The following is a 16,741-nucleotide window of genomic DNA, read 5'->3' as shown; positions in this document are numbered from 1 at the left end:
TGCCTGCACTTGATAGCATATGGGTAAGATATTTTACTTTTTTGTTGTTAGTTTTTTTTAGTGATGAAGCCATGTCCCTGATATCTTCCCCTCCCAGTTTTGTCTTCCTCCTTGACTTTTTCCCCTGCTTTTGCAACATCTGGCAGCTTAGTTTTGGCATCTTTTGGTCCTTTGCAATGCAACTCACTTCTTCACAGACCATTTCTTGAAGACTCCTAAACTCCCCATTTTCTGGTTTTTTTCAGTTGCATTTCATTTGATCCTATCTCCTTTCCCGAGTGTTTGTGAGCCTTTCTTTTGGGGTTCGCAAGATTCCGTTTCCCTTCCCGAAAGGAAATTTCATTTCCTTTCGGGAAGGGAAACGGAATCTTGCGATTTCAATGGGCACCATGAGAGGAATCTTTGGTGCATGTCCCTGCACGTGACGACATGCCATGACTTTTGATGGCTTTGACTTTGGGAAAGATTTTTTCTTTTTTTTTTCCAATTTTTTTGAGCATCCATGCCATGACTTTTATATCTTCCCCTCCAAGTTTTGTCTTCCTCCTTGCCTTTTTCCCCAGCTTTTGCAACATCTGGCAGCTTAGTTTTGGCATCTTTTGGTCCTTTGCACTGCTCTGATTGAACCCCGGTCCATTTTCCTGTTGTCACCAAATTGCCCAAATTTCCCAATTTTCTTTTTTTTCTCCTCCAATTGCTATTCCTTTGAAGGTATCTCCATTCCAGCGTCTTTCTAAGTCCTTCTTATCTGTTTTGGCCTTCAGCGCGGACCAATTTTGGCAAGCTTTGCTGCAAGTGCTTGCACTTGATAGCATATGGGTAAGATATTTTACTTTTTTGTTGCTAGTTTTTTTTAGTGATGAAGCCATGTCCCTGATATCTTCCCCTCCCAGTTTTGTCTTCCTCCTTGACTTTTTCCCCTGCTTTTGCAACATCTGGCAGCTTAGTTTTGGCATCTTTTGGTCCTTTGCACTGCTCTGATAGAACCCCGGTCCATTTTCCTGTTGTCACTAAATTGCCCAAATTTCCCAATTTTCTTTTTTTTCTCCTCCAATTGCTATTCCTTTGAAGGTATCTCCATTCCAGCGTCTTTCTAAGTCCTTCTTATCTGTTTTGGCCTTCAGCGCGGACCAATTTTGGCAAGCTTTGCTGCAAGTGCCTGCACTTGATAGCATATGGGTAAGATATTTTTCTTTTTTGTTGTTAGTTGTTTTAATGATGAAGCCATGTCCCTGATATCTTCCCCTCCCAGTTTTGTCTTCCTCCTTGACTTTTTCCCCTGCTTTTGCAACATCTGGCAGCTTAGTTTTGGCATCTTTTGGTCCTTTGCACTGCTCTGATAGAACCCCGGTCCATTTTCCTGTTGTCACTAAATTGCCCAAATTTCCCAATTTTCTTTTTTTTCTCCTCCAATTGCTATTCCTTTGAAGGTATCTCCATTCCAGCGTCTTTCTAAGTCCTTCTTATCTGTTTTGGCCTTCAGCGCGGACCAATTTTGGCAAACTTTGCTGCAAGTGCCTGCACTTGATAGCATATGGGTAAGATATTTTTCTTTTTTGTTGTTAGTTGTTTTAATGATGAAGCCATGTCCCTGATATCTTCCCCTCCCAGTTTTGTCTTCCTCCTTGACTTTTTCCCCTGCTTTTGCAACATCTGGCAGCTTAGTTTTGGCACCTTTTGGTCCTTTGCAATGCCACTCACTTCTTCACAGACCATTTCTTGAAGACTCCTAAACTCCCCATTTTCTATTTTTTTTCAGTTGCATTTCATTTGATCCTATCTCCTTTCCCGAGTGTTTGTAAGCCTTTCTTTTGGGGTTCGCAAGATTCCGTTTCCCTTCCCGAAAGGAAATTTCATTTCCTTTCGGGAAGGGAAACGGAATCTTGCGATTTCAATGGGCACCATGAGAGGAATCTTTGGTGCATGTCCCTGCACGTGACGACATGCCATGACTTTTGATGGCTTTGACTTTGGGAAAGATTTTTTCTTTTTTTTTTCCAATTTTTTTGAGCATCCATGCCATGACTTTTATATCTTCCCCTCCAAGTTTTGTCTTCCTCCTTGCCTTTTTCCCCAGCTTTTGCAACATCTGGCAGCTTAGTTTTGGCATCTTTTGGTCCTTTGCACTGCTCTGATAGAACCCCGGTCCATTTTCCTGTTGTCACTAAATTGCCCAAATTTCCCAATTTTCTTTTTTTTCTCCTCCAATTGCTATTCCTTTGAAGGTATCTCCATTCCAGCGTCTTTCTAAGTCCTTCTTATCTGTTTTGGCCTTCAGCGCGGACCAATTTTGGCAAGCTTTGCTGCAAGTGCCTGCACTTGATAGCATATGGGTAAGATATTTTACTTTTTTGTTGTTAGTTTTTTTTAGTGATGAAGCCATGTCCCTGATATCTTCCCCTCCCAGTTTTGTCTTCCTCCTTGACTTTTTCCCCTGCTTTTGCAACATCTGGCAGCTTAGTTTTGGCATCTTTTGGTCCTTTGCAATGCAACTCACTTCTTCACAGACCATTTCTTGAAGACTCCTAAACTCCCCATTTTCTGGTTTTTTTCAGTTGCATTTCATTTGATCCTATCTCCTTTCCCGAGTGTTTGTGAGCCTTTCTTTTGGGGTTCGCAAGATTCCGTTTCCCTTCCCGAAAGGAAATTTCATTTCCTTTCGGGAAGGGAAACGGAATCTTGCGATTTCAATGGGCACCATGAGAGGAATCTTTGGTGCATGTCCCTGCACGTGACGACATGCCATGACTTTTGATGGCTTTGACTTTGGGAAAGATTTTTTCTTTTTTTTTTCCAATTTTTTTGAGCATCCATGCCATGACTTTTATATCTTCCCCTCCAAGTTTTGTCTTCCTCCTTGCCTTTTTCCCCAGCTTTTGCAACATCTGGCAGCTTAGTTTTGGCATCTTTTGGTCCTTTGCACTGCTCTGATTGAACCCCGGTCCATTTTCCTGTTGTCACCAAATTGCCCAAATTTCCCAATTTTCTTTTTTTTCTCCTCCAATTGCTATTCCTTTGAAGGTATCTCCATTCCAGCGTCTTTCTAAGTCCTTCTTATCTGTTTTGGCCTTCAGCGCGGACCAATTTTGGCAAGCTTTGCTGCAAGTGCTTGCACTTGATAGCATATGGGTAAGATATTTTACTTTTTTGTTGCTAGTTTTTTTTAGTGATGAAGCCATGTCCCTGATATCTTCCCCTCCCAGTTTTGTCTTCCTCCTTGACTTTTTCCCCTGCTTTTGCAACATCTGGCAGCTTAGTTTTGGCATCTTTTGGTCCTTTGCACTGCTCTGATAGAACCCCGGTCCATTTTCCTGTTGTCACTAAATTGCCCAAATTTCCCAATTTTCTTTTTTTTCTCCTCCAATTGCTATTCCTTTGAAGGTATCTCCATTCCAGCGTCTTTCTAAGTCCTTCTTATCTGTTTTGGCCTTCAGCGCGGACCAATTTTGGCAAACTTTGCTGCAAGTGCCTGCACTTGATAGCATATGGGTAAGATATTTTTCTTTTTTGTTGTTAGTTGTTTTAATGATGAAGCCATGTCCCTGATATCTTCCCCTCCCAGTTTTGTCTTCCTCCTTGACTTTTTCCCCTGCTTTTGCAACATCTGGCAGCTTAGTTTTGGCACCTTTTGGTCCTTTGCAATGCCACTCACTTCTTCACAGACCATTTCTTGAAGACTCCTAAACTCCCCATTTTCTATTTTTTTTCAGTTGCATTTCATTTGATCCTATCTCCTTTCCCGAGTGTTTGTAAGCCTTTCTTTTGGGGTTCGCAAGATTCCGTTTCCCTTCCCGAAAGGAAATTTCATTTCCTTTCGGGAAGGGAAACGGAATCTTGCGATTTCAATGGGCACCATGAGAGGAATCTTTGGTGCATGTCCCTGCACGTGACGACATGCCATGACTTTTGATGGCTTTGACTTTGGGAAAGATTTTTTCTTTTTTTTTTCCAATTTTTTTGAGCATCCATGCCATGACTTTTATATCTTCCCCTCCAAGTTTTGTCTTCCTCCTTGCCTTTTTCCCCAGCTTTTGCAACATCTGGCAGCTTAGTTTTGGCATCTTTTGGTCCTTTGCACTGCTCTGATACAACCCCGGTCCATTTTCCTGTTGTCACTAAATTGCCCAAATTTCCCAATTTTCTTTTTTTTCTCCTCCAATTGCTATTCCTTTGAAGGTATCTCCATTCCAGCGTCTTTCTAAGTCCTTCTTATCTGTTTTGGCCTTCAGCGCGGACCAATTTTGGCAAGCTTTGCTGCAAGTGCCTGCACTTGATAGCATATGGGTAAGATATTTTTCTTTTTTGTTGTTAGTTGTTTTAATGATGAAGCCATGTCCCTGATATCTTCCCCTCCCAGTTTTGTCTTCCTCCTTGACTTTTTCCCCTGCTTTTGCAACATCTGGCAGCTTAGTTTTGGCATCTTTTGGTCCTTTGCAATGCCACTCACTTCTTCACAGACCATTTCTTGAAGACTCCTAAACTCCCCATTTTCTATTTTTTTTCAGTTGCATTTCATTTGATCCTATCTCCTTTCCCGAGTGTTTGTAAGCCTTTCTTTTGGGGTTCGCAAGATTCCGTTTCCCTTCCCGAAAGGAAATTTCATTTCCTTTCGGGAAGGGAAACGGAATCTTGCGATTTCAATGGGCACCATGAGAGGAATCTTTGGTGCATGTCCCTGCACGTGACGACATGCCATGACTTTTGATGGCTTTGACTTTGGGAAAGATTTTTTCATTTTTTTTTCCAATTTTTTTGAGCATCCATGCCATGACTTTTATATCTTCCCCTCCAAGTTTTGTCTTCCTCCTTGCCTTTTTCCCCAGCTTTTGCAACATCTGGCAGCTTAGTTTTGGCATCTTTTGGTCCTTTGCACTGCTCGGATAGAACCCCGGTCCATTTTCCTGTTGTCACTAAATTGCCCAAATTTCCCAATTTTCTTTTTTTTCTCCTCCAATTGCTATTCCTTTGAAGGTATCTCCATTCCAGCGTCTTTCTAAGTCCTTCTTATCTGTTTTGGCCTTCAGCGCGGACCAATTTTGGCAAGCTTTGCTGCAAGTGCCTGCACTTGATAGCATATGGGTAAGATATTTTACTTTTTTGTTGTTAGTTGTTTTTAGTGATGAAGCCATGTCCCTGATATCTTCCCCTCCCAGTTTTGTCTTCCTCCTTGACTTTTTCCCCTGCTTTTGCAACATCTGGCAGCTTAGTTTTGGCATCTTTTGGTCCTTTGCAATGCCACTCACTTCTTCACAGACCATTTCTTGAAGACTCCTAAACTCCCCATTTTCTATTTTTTTTCAGTTGCATTTCATTTGATCCTATCTCCTTTCCCGAGTGTTTGTAAGCCTTTCTTTTGGGGTTCGCAAGATTCCGTTTCCCTTCCCGAAAGGAAATTTCATTTCCTTTCGGGAAGGGAAACGGAATCTTGCGATTTCAATGGGCACCATGAGAGGAATCTTTGGTGCATGTCCCTGCACGTGACGACATGCCATGACTTTTGATGGCTTTGACTTTGGGAAAGATTTTTTCATTTTTTTTTCCAATTTTTTTGAGCATCCATGCCATGACTTTTATATCTTCCCCTCCAAGTTTTGTCTTCCTCCTTGCCTTTTTCCCCAGCTTTTGCAACATCTGGCAGCTTAGTTTTGGCATCTTTTGGTCCTTTGCACTGCTCGGATAGAACCCCGGTCCATTTTCCTGTTGTCACTAAATTGCCCAAATTTCCCAATTTTCTTTTTTTTCTCCTCCAATTGCTATTCCTTTGAAGGTATCTCCATTCCAGCGTCTTTCTAAGTCCTTCTTATCTGTTTTGGCCTTCAGCGCGGACCAATTTTGGCAAGCTTTGCTGCAAGTGCCTGCACTTGATAGCATATGGGTAAGATATTTTACTTTTTTGTTGTTAGTTGTTTTTAGTGATGAAGCCATGTCCCTGATATCTTCCCCTCCCAGTTTTGTCTTCCTCCTTGACTTTTTCCCCTGCTTTTGCAACATCTGGCAGCTTAGTTTTGGCATCTTTTGGTCCTTTGCAATGCAACTCACTTCTTCACAGACCATTTCTTGAAGACTCCTAAACTCCCCATTTTCTGGTTTTTTTCAGTTGCATTTCATTTGATCCTATCTCCTTTCCCGAGTGTTTGTGAGCCTTTCTTTTGGGGTTCGCAAGATTCCGTTTCCCTTCCCGAAAGGAAATTTCATTTCCTTTCGGGAAGGGAAACGGAATCTTGCGATTTCAATGGGCACCATGAGAGGAATCTTTGGTGCATGTCCCTGCACGTGACGACATGCCATGACTTTTGATGGCTTTGACTTTGGGAAAGATTTTTTCTTTTTTTTTTCCAATTTTTTTGAGCATCCATGCCATGACTTTTATATCTTCCCCTCCAAGTTTTGTCTTCCTCCTTGCCTTTTTCCCCAGCTTTTGCAACATCTGGCAGCTTAGTTTTGGCATCTTTTGGTCCTTTGCACTGCTCTGATTGAACCCCGGTCCATTTTCCTGTTGTCACCAAATTGCCCAAATTTCCCAATTTTCTTTTTTTTCTCCTCCAATTGCTATTCCTTTGAAGGTATCTCCATTCCAGCGTCTTTCTAAGTCCTTCTTATCTGTTTTGGCCTTCAGCGCGGACCAATTTTGGCAAGCTTTGCTGCAAGTGCTTGCACTTGATAGCATATGGGTAAGATATTTTACTTTTTTGTTGCTAGTTTTTTTTAGTGATGAAGCCATGTCCCTGATATCTTCCCCTCCCAGTTTTGTCTTCCTCCTTGACTTTTTCCCCTGCTTTTGCAACATCTGGCAGCTTAGTTTTGGCACCTTTTGGTCCTTTGCAATGCCACTCACTTCTTCACAGACCATTTCTTGAAGACTCCTAAACTCCCCATTTTCTATTTTTTTTCAGTTGCATTTCATTTGATCCTATCTCCTTTCCCGAGTGTTTGTAAGCCTTTCTTTTGGGGTTCGCAAGATTCCGTTTCCCTTCCCGAAAGGAAATTTCATTTCCTTTCGGGAAGGGAAACGGAATCTTGCGATTTCAATGGGCACCATGAGAGGAATCTTTGGTGCATGTCCCTGCACGTGACGACATGCCATGACTTTTGATGGCTTTGACTTTGGGAAAGATTTTTTCTTTTTTTTTTCCAATTTTTTTGAGCATCCATGCCATGACTTTTATATCTTCCCCTCCAAGTTTTTTCTTCCTCCTTGCCTTTTTCCCCAGCTTTTGCAACATCTGGCAGCTTAGTTTTGGCATCTTTTGGTCCTTTGCACTGCTCGGATAGAACCCCGGTCCATTTTCCTGTTGTCACTAAATTGCCCAAATTTCCCAATTTTCTTTTTTTTCTCCTCCAATTGCTATTCCTTTGAAGGTATCTCCATTCCAGCGTCTTTCTAAGTCCTTCTTATCTGTTTTGGCCTTCAGCGCGGACCAATTTTGGCAAGCTTTGCTGCAAGTGCCTGCACTTGATAGCATATGGGTAAGATATTTTACTTTTTTGTTGTTAGTTGTTTTTAGTGATGAAGCCATGTCCCTGATATCTTCCCCTCCCAGTTTTGTCTTCCTCCTTGACTTTTTCCCCTGCTTTTGCAACATCTGGCAGCTTAGTTTTGGCATCTTTTGGTCCTTTGCAATGCCACTCACTTCTTCACAGACCATTTCTTGAAGACTCCTAAACTCCCCATTTTCTATTTTTTTTCAGTTGCATTTCATTTGATCCTATCTCCTTTCCCGAGTGTTTGTAAGCCTTTCTTTTGGGGTTCGCAAGATTCCGTTTCCCTTCCCGAAAGGAAATTTCATTTCCTTTCGGGAAGGGAAACGGAATCTTGCGATTTCAATGGGCACCATGAGAGGAATCTTTGGTGCATGTCCCTGCACGTGACGACATGCCATGACTTTTGATGGCTTTGACTTTGGGAAAGGAAAGATTTTTTCTTTTTTTTTTCCAATTTTTTTGAGCATCCATGCCATGACTTTTATATCTTCCCCTCCAAGTTTTGTCTTCCTCCTTGCCTTTTTCCCCAGCTTTTGCAACATCTGGCAGCTTAGTTTTGGCATCTTTTGGTCCTTTGCACTGCTCTGATACAACCCCGGTCCATTTTCCTGTTGTCACTAAATTGCCCAAATTTCCCAATTTTCTTTTTTTTCTCCTCCAATTGCTATTCCTTTGAAGGTATCTCCATTCCAGCGTCTTTCTAAGTCCTTCTTATCTGTTTTGGCCTTCAGCGCGGACCAATTTTGGCAAGCTTTGCTGCAAGTGCCTTCACTTGATAGCATATGGGTAAGATATTTTTCTTTTTTGTTGTTAGTTGTTTTAATGATGAAGCCATGTCCCTGATATCTTCCCCTCCAAGTTTTGTCTTCCTCCTTGACTTTTTCCCCTGCTTTTGCAACATCTGGCAGCTTAGTTTTGGCATCTTTTGGTCCTTTGCAATGCCACTCACTTCTTCACAGACCATTTCTTGAAGACTCCTAAACTCCCCATTTTCTATTTTTTTTCAGTTGCATTTCATTTGATCCTATCTCCTTTCCCGAGTGTTTGTAAGCCTTTCTTTTGGGGTTCGCAAGATTCCGTTTCCCTTCCCGAAAGGAAATTTCATTTCCTTTCGGGAAGGGAAACGGAATCTTGCGATTTCAATGGGCACCATGAGAGGAATCTTTGGTGCATGTCCCTGCACGTGACGACATGCCATGACTTCTGATGGCTTTGACTTTGGGAAAGATTTTTTCTTTTTTTTTTCCAATTTTTTTGAGCATCCATGCCATGACCCTGATATCTTCCCCTCCAAGTTTTGTCTTCCTCCTTGCCTTTTTCCCCAGCTTTTGCAACATCTGCCAGCTTAGTTTTGGCATCTTTTGGTCCTTTGCACTGCTCTGATAGAACCCCGGTCCATTTTCCTGTTGTCACTAAATTGCCCAAATTTCCCAATTTTCTTTTTTTTCTCCTCCAATTGCTATTCCTTTGAAGGTATCTCCATTCCAGCGTCTTTCTAAGTCCTTCTTATCTGTTTTGGCCTTCAGCGCGGACCAATTTTGGCAAGCTTTGCTGCAAGTGCCTGCACTTGATAGCATATGGGTAAGATATTTTACTTTTTTGTTGTTAGTTGTTTTAATGATGAAGCCATGTCCCTGATATCTTCCCCTCCCAGTTTTGTCTTCCTCCTTGACTTTTTCCCCTGCTTTTGCAACATCTGGCAGCTTAGTTTTGGCATCTTTTGGTCCTTTGCAATGCCACTCACTTCTTCACAGACCATTTCTTGAAGACTCCTAAACTCCCCATTTTCTATTTTTTTTCAGTTGCATTTCATTTGATCCTATCTCCTTTCCCGAGTGTTTGTAAGCCTTTCTTTTGGGGTTCGCAAGATTCCGTTTCCCTTCCCGAAAGGAAATTTCATTTCCTTTCGGGAAGGGAAACGGAATCTTGCGATTTCAATGGGCACCATGAGAGGAATCTTTGGTGCATGTCCCTGCACGTGACGACATGCCATGACTTTTGATGGCTTTGACTTTGGGAAAGATTTTTTCTTTTTTTTTTTCCAATTTTTTTGAGCATCCATGCCATGACTTTTATATCTTCCCCTCCAAGTTTTTTCTTCCTCCTTGCCTTTTTCCCCAGCTTTTGCAACATCTGGCAGCTTAGTTTTGGCATCTTTTGGTCCTTTGCACTGCTCTGACACAACCCCGGTCCATTTTCCTGTTGTCACTAAATTGCCCAAATTTCCCAATTTTCTTTTTTTTCTCCTCCAATTGCTATTCCTTTGAAGGTATCTCCATTCCAGCGTCTTTCTAAGTCCTTCTTATCTGTTTTGGCCTTCAGCGCGGACCAATTTTGCCAAGCTTTGCTGCAAGTGCCTGCACTTGATAGCATATGGGTAAGATATTTTACTTTTTTGTTGTTAGTTGTTTTTAGTGATGAAGCCATGTCCCTGATATCTTCCCCTCCCAGTTTTGTCTTCCTCCTTGACTTTTTCCCCTGCTTTTGCAACATCTGGCAGCTTAGTTTTGGCATCTTTTCGTCCTTTGCACTGCTCTGATAGAACCCCGGTCCATTTTCCTGTTGTCACTAAATTGCCCAAATTTCCCAATTTTCTTTTATTCTCCTCCAATTGCTATTCCTTTGAAGGTATCTCCATTCCAGCGTCTTTCTAAGTCCTTCTTATTTGTTTTGGCCTTCAGCGCGGACCAATTTTGGCAAGCTTTGCTGCAAGTGCCTGCACTTGATAGCATATGGGTTAGATATTTTTCTTTTTTGTTGTTAGTTTTTTTTAGTGATGAAGCCATGTCCCTGATATCTTCCCCTCCCAGTTTTGTCTTCCTCCTTGACTTTTTCCCCTGCTTTTTCAACATCTGGCAGCTTAGTTTTGGCATCTTTTGGTCCTTTGCAATGCAACTCACTTCTTCACAGACCATTTCTTGAAGACTCCTAAACTCCCCATTTTCTGGTTTTTTTCAGTTGCATTTCATTTGATCCTATCTCCTTTCCCGAGTGTTTGTAAGCCTTTCTTTTGGGGTTCGCAAGATTCCGTTTCCCTTCCCGAAAGGAAATTTCATTTCCTTTCGGGGAGGGAAACGGAATCTTGCGATTTCAATGGGCACCATGAGAGGAATCTTTGGTGCATGTCCCTGCACGTGACGACATGCCATGACTTTTGATGGCTTTGACTTTGGGAAAGATTTTTTCTTTTTTTTTTCCAATTTTTTTGAGCATCCATGCCATGACTTTTATATCTTCCCCTCCAAGTTTTGTCTTCCTCCTTGCCTTTTTCCCCAGCTTTTGCAACATCTGGCAGCTTAGTTTTGGCATCTTTTGGTCCTTTGCACTGCTCTGATAGAACCCCGGTCCATTTTCCTGTTGTCACTAAATTGCCCAAATTTCCCAATTTTCTTTTTTTTCTCCTCCAATTGCTATTCCTTTGAAGGTATCTCCATTCCAGCGTCTTTCTAAGTCCTTCTTATCTGTTTTGGCCTTCAGCGCGGACCAATTTTGGCAAGCTTTGCTGCAAGTGCCTGCACTTGATAGCATATGGGTAAGATATTTTACTTTTTTGTTGTTAGTTGTTTTTAGTGATGAAGCCATGTCCCTGATATCTTCCCCTCCCAGTTTTGTCTTCCTCCTTGACTTTTTCCCCTGCTTTTGCAACATCTGGCAGCTTAGTTTTGGCATCTTTTGGTCCTTTGCAATGCCACTCACTTCTTCACAGACCATTTCTTGAAGACTCCTAAACTCCCCATTTTCTATTTTTTTTCAGTTGCATTTCATTTGATCCTATCTCCTTTCCCGAGTGTTTGTAAGCCTTTCTTTTGGGGTTCGCAAGATTCCGTTTCCCTTCCCGAAAGGAAATTTCATTTCCTTTCGGGAAGGGAAACGGAATCTTGCGATTTCAATGGGCACCATGAGAGGAATCTTTGGTGCATGTCCCTGCACGTGACGACATGCCATGACTTTTGATGGCTTTGACTTTGGGAAAGGAAAGATTTTTTCTTTTTTTTTTCCAATTTTTTTGAGCATCCATGCCATGACTTTTATATCTTCCCCTCCAAGTTTTGTCTTCCTCCTTGCCTTTTTCCCCAGCTTTTGCAACATCTGGCAGCTTAGTTTTGGCATCTTTTGGTCCTTTGCACTGCTCTGATACAACCCCGGTCCATTTTCCTGTTGTCACTAAATTGCCCAAATTTCCCAATTTTCTTTTTTTTCTCCTCCAATTGCTATTCCTTTGAAGGTATCTCCATTCCAGCGTCTTTCTAAGTCCTTCTTATCTGTTTTGGCCTTCAGCGCGGACCAATTTTGGCAAGCTTTGCTGCAAGTGCCTTCACTTGATAGCATATGGGTAAGATATTTTTCTTTTTTGTTGTTAGTTGTTTTAATGATGAAGCCATGTCCCTGATATCTTCCCCTCCCAGTTTTGTCTTCCTCCTTGACTTTTTCCCCTGCTTTTGCAACATCTGGCAGCTTAGTTTTGGCATCTTTTGGTCCTTTGCAATGCCACTCACTTCTTCACAGACCATTTCTTGAAGACTCCTAAACTCCCCATTTTCTATTTTTTTTCAGTTGCATTTCATTTGATCCTATCTCCTTTCCCGAGTGTTTGTAAGCCTTTCTTTTGGGGTTCGCAAGATTCCGTTTCCCTTCCCGAAAGGAAATGAAATTTCCTTTCGGGAAGGGAAACGGAATCTTGCGATTTCAATGGGCACCATGAGAGGAATCTTTGGTGCATGTCCCTGCACGTGACGACATGCCATGACTTCTGATGGCTTTGACTTTGGGAAAGATTTTTTCTTTTTTTTTTCCAATTTTTTTGAGCATCCATGCCATGACCCTGATATCTTCCCCTCCAAGTTTTGTCTTCCTCCTTGCCTTTTTCCCCAGCTTTTGCAACATCTGCCAGCTTAGTTTTGGCATCTTTTGGTCCTTTGCACTGCTCTGATAGAACCCCGGTCCATTTTCCTGTTGTCACTAAATTGCCCAAATTTCCCAATTTTCTTTTTTTTCTCCTCCAATTGCTATTCCTTTGAAGGTATCTCCATTCCAGCGTCTTTCTAAGTCCTTCTTATCTGTTTTGGCCTTCAGCGCGGACCAATTTTGGCAAGCTTTGCTGCAAGTGCCTGCACTTGATAGCATATGGGTAAGATATTTTACTTTTTTGTTGTTAGTTGTTTTAATGATGAAGCCATGTCCCTGATATCTTCCCCTCCCAGTTTTGTCTTCCTCCTTGACTTTTTCCCCTGCTTTTGCAACATCTGGCAGCTTAGTTTTGGCATCTTTTGGTCCTTTGCAATGCCACTCACTTCTTCACAGACCATTTCTTGAAGACTCCTAAACTCCCCATTTTCTATTTTTTTTCAGTTGCATTTCATTTGATCCTATCTCCTTTCCCGAGTGTTTGTAAGCCTTTCTTTTGGGGTTCGCAAGATTCCGTTTCCCTTCCCGAAAGGAAATTTCATTTCCTTTCGGGAAGGGAAACGGAATCTTGCGATTTCAATGGGCACCATGAGAGGAATCTTTGGTGCATGTCCCTGCACGTGACGACATGCCATGACTTTTGATGGCTTTGACTTTGGGAAAGATTTTTTCTTTTTTTTTTTCCAATTTTTTTGAGCATCCATGCCATGACTTTTATATCTTCCCCTCCAAGTTTTTTCTTCCTCCTTGCCTTTTTCCCCAGCTTTTGCAACATCTGGCAGCTTAGTTTTGGCATCTTTTGGTCCTTTGCACTGCTCTGACACAACCCCGGTCCATTTTCCTGTTGTCACTAAATTGCCCAAATTTCCCAATTTTCTTTTTTTTCTCCTCCAATTGCTATTCCTTTGAAGGTATCTCCATTCCAGCGTCTTTCTAAGTCCTTCTTATCTGTTTTGGCCTTCAGCGCGGACCAATTTTGCCAAGCTTTGCTGCAAGTGCCTGCACTTGATAGCATATGGGTAAGATATTTTACTTTTTTGTTGTTAGTTGTTTTTAGTGATGAAGCCATGTCCCTGATATCTTCCCCTCCCAGTTTTGTCTTCCTCCTTGACTTTTTCCCCTGCTTTTGCAACATCTGGCAGCTTAGTTTTGGCATCTTTTCGTCCTTTGCACTGCTCTGATAGAACCCCGGTCCATTTTCCTGTTGTCACTAAATTGCCCAAATTTCCCAATTTTCTTTTATTCTCCTCCAATTGCTATTCCTTTGAAGGTATCTCCATTCCAGCGTCTTTCTAAGTCCTTCTTATTTGTTTTGGCCTTCAGCGCGGACCAATTTTGGCAAGCTTTGCTGCAAGTGCCTGCACTTGATAGCATATGGGTTAGATATTTTTCTTTTTTGTTGTTAGTTTTTTTTAGTGATGAAGCCATGTCCCTGATATCTTCCCCTCCCAGTTTTGTCTTCCTCCTTGACTTTTTCCCCTGCTTTTTCAACATCTGGCAGCTTAGTTTTGGCATCTTTTGGTCCTTTGCAATGCAACTCACTTCTTCACAGACCATTTCTTGAAGACTCCTAAACTCCCCATTTTCTGGTTTTTTTCAGTTGCATTTCATTTGATCCTATCTCCTTTCCCGAGTGTTTGTAAGCCTTTCTTTTGGGGTTCGCAAGATTCCGTTTCCCTTCCCGAAAGGAAATTTCATTTCCTTTCGGGGAGGGAAACGGAATCTTGCGATTTCAATGGGCACCATGAGAGGAATCTTTGGTGCATGTCCCTGCACGTGACGACATGCCATGACTTTTGATGGCTTTGACTTTGGGAAAGATTTTTTCTTTTTTTTTTCCAATTTTTTTGAGCATCCATGCCATGACTTTTATATCTTCCCCTCCAAGTTTTGTCTTCCTCCTTGCCTTTTTCCCCAGCTTTTGCAACATCTGGCAGCTTAGTTTTGGCATCTTTTGGTCCTTTGCACTGCTCTGATAGAACCCCGGTCCATTTTCCTGTTGTCACTAAATTGCCCAAATTTCCCAATTTTCTTTTTTTTCTCCTCCAATTGCTATTCCTTTGAAGGTATCTCCATTCCAGCGTCTTTCTAAGTCCTTCTTATCTGTTTTGGCCTTCAGCGCGGACCAATTTTGGCAAGCTTTGCTGCAAGTGCCTGCACTTGATAGCATATGGGTAAGATATTTTACTTTTTTGTTGTTAGTTTTTTTTAGTGATGAAGCCATGTCCCTGATATCTTCCCCTCCCAGTTTTGTCTTCCTCCTTGACTTTTTCCCCTGCTTTTGCAACATCTGGCAGCTTAGTTTTGGCATCTTTTGGTCCTTTGCAATGCAACTCACTTCTTCACAGACCATTTCTTGAAGACTCCTAAACTCCCCATTTTCTGGTTTTTTTCAGTTGCATTTCATTTGATCCTATCTCCTTTCCCGAGTGTTTGTGAGCCTTTCTTTTGGGGTTCGCAAGATTCCGTTTCCCTTCCCGAAAGGAAATTTCATTTCCTTTCGGGAAGGGAAACGGAATCTTGCGATTTCAATGGGCACCATGAGAGGAATCTTTGGTGCATGTCCCTGCACGTGACGACATGCCATGACTTTTGATGGCTTTGACTTTGGGAAAGATTTTTTCTTTTTTTTTTCCAATTTTTTTGAGCATCCATGCCATGACTTTTATATCTTCCCCTCCAAGTTTTGTCTTCCTCCTTGCCTTTTTCCCCAGCTTTTGCAACATCTGGCAGCTTAGTTTTGGCATCTTTTGGTCCTTTGCACTGCTCTGATTGAACCCCGGTCCATTTTCCTGTTGTCACCAAATTGCCCAAATTTCCCAATTTTCTTTTTTTTCTCCTCCAATTGCTATTCCTTTGAAGGTATCTCCATTCCAGCGTCTTTCTAAGTCCTTCTTATCTGTTTTGGCCTTCAGCGCGGACCAATTTTGGCAAGCTTTGCTGCAAGTGCTTGCACTTGATAGCATATGGGTAAGATATTTTACTTTTTTGTTGCTAGTTTTTTTTAGTGATGAAGCCATGTCCCTGATATCTTCCCCTCCCAGTTTTGTCTTCCTCCTTGACTTTTTCCCCTGCTTTTGCAACATCTGGCAGCTTAGTTTTGGCATCTTTTGGTCCTTTGCACTGCTCTGATAGAACCCCGGTCCATTTTCCTGTTGTCACTAAATTGCCCAAATTTCCCAATTTTCTTTTTTTTCTCCTCCAATTGCTATTCCTTTGAAGGTATCTCCATTCCAGCGTCTTTCTAAGTCCTTCTTATCTGTTTTGGCCTTCAGCGCGGACCAATTTTGGCAAGCTTTGCTGCAAGTGCCTGCACTTGATAGCATATGGGTAAGATATTTTTCTTTTTTGTTGTTAGTTGTTTTAATGATGAAGCCATGTCCCTGATATCTTCCCCTCCCAGTTTTGTCTTCCTCCTTGACTTTTTCCCCTGCTTTTGCAACATCTGGCAGCTTAGTTTTGGCACCTTTTGGTCCTTTGCAATGCCACTCACTTCTTCACAGACCATTTCTTGAAGACTCCTAAACTCCCCATTTTCTATTTTTTTTCAGTTGCATTTCATTTGATCCTATCTCCTTTCCCGAGTGTTTGTAAGCCTTTCTTTTGGGGTTCGCAAGATTCCGTTTCCCTTCCCGAAAGGAAATTTCATTTCCTTTCGGGAAGGGAAACGGAATCTTGCGATTTCAATGGGCACCATGAGAGGAATCTTTGGTGCATGTCCCTGCACGTGACGACATGCCATGACTTTTGATGGCTTTGACTTTGGGAAAGATTTTTTCTTTTTTTTTTCCAATTTTTTTGAGCATCCATGCCATGACTTTTATATCTTCCCCTCCAAGTTTTGTCTTCCTCCTTGCCTTTTTCCCCAGCTTTTGCAACATCTGGCAGCTTAGTTTTGGCATCTTTTGGTCCTTTGCACTGCTCTGATACAACCCCGGTCCATTTTCCTGTTGTCACTAAATTGCCCAAATTTCCCAATTTTCTTTTTTTTCTCCTCCAATTGCTATTCCTTTGAAGGTATCTCCATTCCAGCGTCTTTCTAAGTCCTTCTTATCTGTTTTGGCCTTCAGCGCGGACCAATTTTGGCAAGCTTTGCTGCAAGTGCCTGCACTTGATAGCATATGGGTAAGATATTTTTCTTTTTTGTTGTTAGTTGTTTTAATGATGAAGCCATGTCCCTGATATCTTCCCCTCCCAGTTTTGTCTTCCTCCTTGACTTTTTCCCCTGCTTTTGCAACATCTGGCAGCTTAGTTTTGGCATCTTTTGGTCCTTTGCAATGCCACTCACTTCTTCACAGACCATTTCTTGAAGACTCCTAAACTCCCCATTTTCTATTTTTTTTCAGTTGCATTT

The sequence above is a fragment of the Molothrus aeneus genome, chromosome 1, assembly GCF_037042795.1.
Source record: "Molothrus aeneus isolate 106 chromosome 1, BPBGC_Maene_1.0, whole genome shotgun sequence".
NCBI lineage: Eukaryota > Metazoa > Chordata > Aves > Passeriformes > Icteridae > Molothrus > Molothrus aeneus.
This window is presented reverse-complemented; position numbering follows the sequence as displayed.